This window comes from Amblyomma mixtum, chromosome 3 (genome assembly GCF_055824585.1).
Source record: "Amblyomma mixtum isolate Tamu chromosome 3, ASM5582458v1, whole genome shotgun sequence".
NCBI classification, from domain to species: domain Eukaryota; kingdom Metazoa; phylum Arthropoda; class Arachnida; order Ixodida; family Ixodidae; genus Amblyomma; species Amblyomma mixtum.
The window spans coordinates 398,343,351-398,350,365 of NC_143014.1; the positions used below are offsets into that span (position 1 = coordinate 398,343,351).

Genomic DNA, 7,015 nt, shown 5'->3' on the forward strand with positions numbered 1-7,015 from the left:
GCCAGCGCGAGTGGGCCGGGTAAGCGGTGCACGCATATAATTTTCTTTACCGGAACTAATTTAACAAACGAATTACGAACTTGTTACATGTGGAGCTGCCACGGAATGGGCACCGGGCTTACTACCCGTCGTGCTCGCACCTCGCATGCAGTTGACATTGCTTTGGCTTGGCTTGGCCAGTGGTGTGGTTACATCTCCACAGCAGGAAGTGTCTCCTGCGACCCGGTCGAAATAACGCAAGTGTTATTTCCACCCATGACATCGCATTCGGTTTAAAAAACGACGTCAGGTCCGGCCATTTTTTTTATTTGATTCATGTTTTAGCCGAGCTAGCCGAGCCGAGCATTACTTGCAGTAGCTTGAGAGTAGCTGCATGGATGGACGGTCGGTGGGTCCTGCGTGCGCTCGTGTTGCCCGTGAGCAATTTCTCTGTTCTTTCTGTCTTTTGGTTTGCAAGTATTGAGTGATTGCCCATTATATGACATTCGGTATTCCGTTGTCAACTGCCTTGCGCCCAAATATTTTGTGTTTGCAGATCACCCAGGACTAGCACTGAGCCCGCTTGCCCGGGAATGGACACAAAAGCCCTGAAGGTGAGACTGATCTGTTTTATCCTCAGTTCTGCTCAAAAGCTCAGTGCAATTCGACAGAAAAGAATATGCGCTGAGTATGTTTTTGTACCTTTTGTCTGCCCGGCCCAACGTAACTCTTGGTCATGAATACCAGCTTTAGCGTGCGCCCGAAAAAAAGGCGGGAAACTTTTACAACAGCCCAGTTGAGCTAACCGTTTATACGATGAGTTTTGTATGCGGTCCGACTTTTTGTGACCCTGCTGCTAGGAAAGTATGTGGAATACTGACTTAATGGTTCATTTTACAGCTGTGTTGCTGTGAATCCATAAGGGCCACTTTCTGAAACAGGTGCACTAATTGCGGTGAGATAAGCAATTACACTTTGGTGTCTAGAGCGCGTAAACATGTTCTTCTTTCATTTCAGAAAACAGCACTTGAAAAACCGAAATGCAGTTCACACGTATGCACGGACCTTCCCAATTGCTGCTTGGAGTCCGGCGTTCGCTTACTGGCGCAGAGGCTGAACAAATGAGACGATAAAATGCGGAAGCAGTAAAGGCTTTAAGGCCCCACAGGGTGAGCTCTCCACCTTCTGTGAATTTTAAAACGAGTGCTGTGCCACCTGCACTGAGCATCGGCATTACATGGGGAAGGTGCTTGGACCCAGGCAGCTAACTAGCATGGAGCGCATGAGGCAACTGGAAAAGCAAGCTTTCTTTTAAGGCCTCTAAGCTTGAGACCGTATTACAGGTGATACTGCAAAGAGGCCTTAAGAAGGGGAGCATTGTGGACGAAGTGCTTGATGTCCTTTGATATTTTGGAAGCTTGTGAGGTGCATAAAGCTCACAAGACACTGTTGCAGGGTGTTACAGGTCTTTGTGGTAATGATGCTTACGTGGCTATTTGCCTTGCATCGGGTGGGCAGTAGTTTTTTGCCCTAGCCATCACGTGGAATGAAGAAACGAAAAGAAAACTTGGGAACATTCACTCTTAAGATGGCTTTCACCTACAGCCCCCAGGTGAACAAAGCCTGCCTGTATAGTAAACAAAGCAACTAGGCTGTAACGGATCTAGCAAATTATAATTTTGAAAGCGGGCTTCCTGCTGTGAAACTGGGAGCGTTTGTGCTCCTAGAGACAAGCAGTGGCGAGAAGCCATAGACGAGTGTAGGTAGGACAGGTAGCTGAACGAGGGAGTTGTTCCGATATTTGAAGAACACATGGAAAGACAAGGACGAGGCGTTGTTTGTGTTGGTTCTTCTATGTTTCTTTTTTTTCCCTCAAGTTAAAAGTAAATATTTGTTGTAGTTTCACTTTTTGAGGCAGCCAAAAGATGGAGCACAGGGATGACTCACACAGCATTAGTGTTTTCGTTTCGTTCCTAGTGTTTTGTGTACTTGCACCTCTTGACCTCAGATGCGGCATTGTCATGATCTTATGTGGCGCTATACTGATAAATGATGTGTGCGGCACACATATGGGTGTGTGGCATTCAGGTTCAAAGCACCAACGTAGGGCTTCCAGTGCAGTAGGAATTATAAGAGGAAAAAAAGCCTCAAGGATGTGGATGGGCAGTTTAGCTCTTCAGTTTGCTTTTTTTGAAAAATTCTGTGGCAGGAGGTTACATGTCAGCCACCCCTTATGTAATGCTGCTTTTGGGTCATTGAGGTGCAGATAAACTGATAAATAAACAACAAAAAGTAGCTCCTGTTCAAACAGTATAATTTGCAGCTTTGGTGGAGGATTTTCTGTGGCCCCTTCAGGGAATGTTTACCCAGAAATTGTAGTTATTGCTTAATGCCTCTTGGTCCGAAGAACCAAACAGTTAATCAATTGCCCTCATGCCTCTTGATGAGGGAATCTGAGAGGTCGAAATGATAATTTACCATAGCTGTGAACAGTATTGGCTGGGTGTATCGCCGGAGAGTACCAAGGTCATCTACTGGACTGTGTGGTAAGAATTTTGGATTGGTTAAAGCACAGATGGCTTAACATCATATCGCCAGATCTTGCATTGTTGGCGTGTGTGATTGTTGCGGTGTGTGTGGCTGGTGAGCTGTGAACTTGGGTGTGACAAAAGTTGTAAGCTCAGCCAGAAATGCCTGTGCTGTTTGAGCTCTGGGCAAGAGCTTTGAGCGAGGCCACTGCACTGTGTCCCTGTTGTACAGGGTCGTCCACTCTAAGTACCAACACGGCACAGCGTGGCTGCGGGGCGCGAGCGCATCCGCCGTGGTCGCGCATCGAAGCTCTGCGGCGCAGGCACACATGGGCCTGGAGGCGGTGCTTCGTGTCGTCTGCTACAGCGCGGGTGCGCACAGTGCTTGCTCCGCGGTGAAGCGCGCCTAGCTTTCTGCATGATTACAGCGCTTGTGTGCACCGAGACCGCACTGCGGGAAAGCGCACTAACTACAGCGCGTTGTCGCTAGTTGCGCGTACGACAACTCAGCAGCCTCTCGTCTCAGTGCTGCGATCTCGGTGATATGCATGTATTGCTGCAAACTTGTCATTTCAGGTTTGAATTGATTTGGTTTATGGGGTTTAATGTCCCAAAGCGACATAGACATGCCTAACTCCTATTACAGATAACAAAGGGATTCCTACTTAATCATGTTCGCCCGAGGCATGAACACTGCGCCTAGAAGACTTCCTGCCTTAACCCCTTAACCGTTTTGGACGAGCTGGGCTCGTCCCTGCCAAGCTGTCCCTAAACTGTTTTGGACGACTGTAGCTCGTCCTCGCTGAATAGGTTCTTCCCTTCAGCGTTTCGGACGATCAGCGCTCGTGCGTGGCTTAGATGGCATTTTGGTCGACAGATGGCAGCACTGACCTGTTTATTTCGTTTTCTTCTACCGCATAAACGTTTTTTTTCGTATGGCAACCTGGGTTTTAAAAATGGCACCCGGCGGAGGCGACGCGTGTATTCCTGGCCCGTCTTCGCGGAAAAGACGCTTTTCTTCGTCGTCATCTTCTTCAGACGATGGTGACTTAGACACCGAAGTGTACATTGTTTCAGGGAGCGAGGACGACAGTGATGACGTTATGCTGAGCAGTTTTTCCGATGAAGAAGAGGAGAGCTCAGAAGTGAACTTTGAGGGTGCGCGTCAGTAGATGAAGATCAACGCCAGTAGCATTCCAACGCAACCCCCTCAGTTTCCTTTTCTGGCAGTTCCTCATAAGACGTTCACTTTAGGCTAGCCTGATGATGGTCATTCTTTAATTTTTATCGCTCATTACCAACCACAAGTTGGTTTTCTGTATTGTGAGGAATAATAAACTTCAATATGCTAATTTGACATTGTGTTTGCTCCAAATATTTTTCAAAGATCGAATGCATGCTTTTTATTGCAATAATAATCGAAATCAGGAATAAAAAAAATAAGCAGTTTTGTTATGAAATCCGTCGATATAAAAAAACGGTGAAGGGGTTAAAGGAGCCAAGATAGGAAGTTCCACCCGTCATAGGCTTGAAAACATAAAAACGTTTAGTAAGAGGCAGGTTGCCTTTAACCTTTGTCTAACCTCTGGCGGCAAACAGCCACGTTGTCGCCCAACAGGACACTTCTGGCATTAGCCGCCGTGGTGGCTCAGTGCTTATGGTGCTCGGCTGCTGACCCGAAAGACGCGGGTTCGATCCCGGCCATGACTGTCGAATTTCGATGGAGGAGAAATTCTAGAGGCCCATGTACTGTGCGATGTCAGTGCACGTTAAAGAACCCCAGGTGGTCGAAATTTCCAGAGCCCTCCACTACGGCGTCTCTCATAGCCTGAGTCGCTTTGGGACATTAAACCCCATAAACCAAACCAAACCAAAACTTCTGCCATTAAGGCACTGGGACCACGCGGCAGCCCTGTGACATGAAGAAAGAAATCTGGACACACTACAAGGGTTTAAGCTCTACGATTAATGTCCTGCGGCTGGTAGCATGAGCTTCCGACCAAATAAACGCTCGCTAAGCCTGCCTAATTTTTCAAGAAATGATTGGGATGTAAACCAAAACTTCATGATGGTTTAAATGTAATTGTGATTTCTTTTCAAACTAACAAGACATTCTGGTTGTTTCCATAAGTTATTTCATAAAATTCGAAGCACCATCAAGCCATCTGGAAGCTCCTTCACGCTAGGCTGATTATAGGACCACTCGGACCTACAAAAGCAAGCCCGACAATCTTTGTCCCGCGGCTTAACAGCTATGGCTGTAAAACATCCCATCAGCATTAACCAGTGAGCACAGAAAATAAAGCTTTCTATGAAGGTGAAATGCAAGAAGCCCGTGTACTGTGGGATGTCAGTGCACGTTCTGGGGTCCTCGACTATAACGTCCCTTGGTATATGTCGCTTTGGGACGTTAAACCCCATAAACCAAATAAATTCAAACCTGAAATGACAAGTTTGCAGCAATACATGCATATCACCGAGATCGCAGCACTGAGACGAGAGGCTGCTGAGTTGTCGTACGCGCAACTAGCGACAACGCGCTGTAGTTAGTGCGCTTTCCCGCAGTGCGGTCTCGGTGCACACGAGCGCTGTAATCATGCAGAAAGTTAGGCGCGCTTCACTGCGGAGCAAGCACTGTGCACACCCGCACTGTAGCAGACTACACGAAGCACTGCCTCCAGGCCCGTGTGCACTCGCTAGTGATGCAAAACTATCGATAGTGGAAAAGACTATCGATAGCCGGGTCAACACTACTTGTTATATAGTACTATCGATACTATAAAATCAACCACGCATACCCACTGCATCGTAAACTTCGTTTCCCGGGTGTGCGGTATATAGAGCTCAACATATTGCGCCGCAGGTGCAAGAAAGGCAGCAGAGGCTCTCTGCGAGGCGATCTCCCAGGTGTTCTCTGAAACTGCGTTTGAGAAGCTGTGGCAGCACACGAGCACAGCAGCGGCGCGCCTAGGCTTGAAGGAACCTCGTATGTCAAGGCCGACAAAACCCCCTGCGAGACGACACCTGTCCAGCCAGTTGGACGTTAAGGCCGCGCTGGCAAGGAGTATTGTGGTACTACCGACCGAATCATAAGTGAAACAAAACAGCGTTTTGAGGAACCGGGCATGGAACAGATCGTAAAACTTGAAGACATCTTAACCAACGCCACTAGAGGTAGTCGGTATACAGCAGAACTAGAGGCAGCTTTGGGAGAGCATGCAGTTCCTTTTGACTTGTGCAGACTCTCGGCGCAGTTTATGCTATTACCAACTCTTCTAAACGGCGCTGATTCCACTACAACTCAGGGGCATTTAGGAGATCTTACAAAGGGAATCGCAAAACGTGCACGAGTTGATGGATCAGGTGGTGAGGTATGTTCAGCTTTTGTTTTCCATGCCAGCGTCTGTCGCTTCTGGGGGACGCGCTTTTAGTGCTCTGTGCAGAATAAAAACGTATTTGCGCAACCGAACGACTCAAGAGAGATTATCGCATCTTTTTATTTTGCATATACACAAAGAAAGAACGGCGCGCCTAAGTTTAGACGACGTCATCAGGGAGTTTGTGAGCAGACAGCGGAGCGAGCAGCAACCTTTGGTCCCACCTAAGCACCAGAAAGAGCAGCACTGTCCGAAATGTCTCCTGCTTGAGTAGTATTATTGGTAACTATATACATGTACTGAGCGCGTTTGCTTGTATTGTGGTATTTAAACTGTTGTTTTATGTTATGGTTTTGTTCATGCGCAAATTGCCTAAATATCTATATTTAATTGTCATGTCAATTAATATGTGCGCACTGAAAATTCATTTTGAAGTTTTTTTCTTGTTAATGCTTGCATAATATGCACCATCTAGCGATCAAAGAAACATTGCGTAAGCAAAACAATTTTGTTCACACAGTTAATTATTCTCTCTCGAGCCAAACTTGGATTGTAATATCTGCTGAAAAACCTATAATAAGTACATAAACAAAAAAAAAAAAACAAGTACGGAACGCTCGCGCTAGAGCGGCTGCTAAGGCTGACGAGATGATTTTGCTCAGTGTTATTACCCATCGGATAAATCGTCATACGGGCGTCTCTCATAGCCTTAGTCACTTTGGGACATTAAACCACACAAAACAAAACAAACCAAATCACCGTACGTACAAGCTAAGTCGGATATCAAATTCAAGGCCTGCAAGGATAGCGATGTCTGTTAGTATATGAAAGGAACAAGCAAGCTGAACGCGAGAAATGTGAGCATTGAGTGCAGACCCCTGTAATTTCTGTGAAAGCGAAGAAAACAGGCATGCAGATCTCACCCTGCCTCGGCAAACGGGTATGTGCATTAAACACTATGTTCTTGCCTGGTTCTTGTCTTCCGAGCGTAAAGGAGAAGTAGTGGAATGACGATGAGGCTAGGTCATCTTAAAACCGAATTTTCGTGCTGCAAAGAAAAGGCACAGCGCGAGAGGGATGACTGGCAAGAAAGACGAATGCGGCAGTGCGCGTGAGAAGCGCTGTTAGAAG

The 7,015-nt window shown here is 46.9% G+C and overlaps 1 long non-coding RNA gene across 2 annotated transcripts; it reads left to right on the forward strand.

Moving 5' to 3' along the window:
* Positions 1-289: 289 nt before the first annotated feature.
* Positions 290-6,611, forward strand: LOC149357304 (uncharacterized). 2 transcript variants are annotated; one of them, XR_016291801.1, is made up of 4 exons: positions 290-416; positions 536-593; positions 997-1,148; positions 5,371-6,611. It is a non-coding gene; the product is annotated as an uncharacterized LOC149357304 (long non-coding RNA). The 2 variants fall into 2 exon arrangements; XR_016291800.1 differs by lacking the exon at positions 5,371-6,611 and having other exon boundaries at positions 997-2,805.
* The last annotated feature ends 404 nt before the right edge of the window (positions 6,612-7,015 follow it).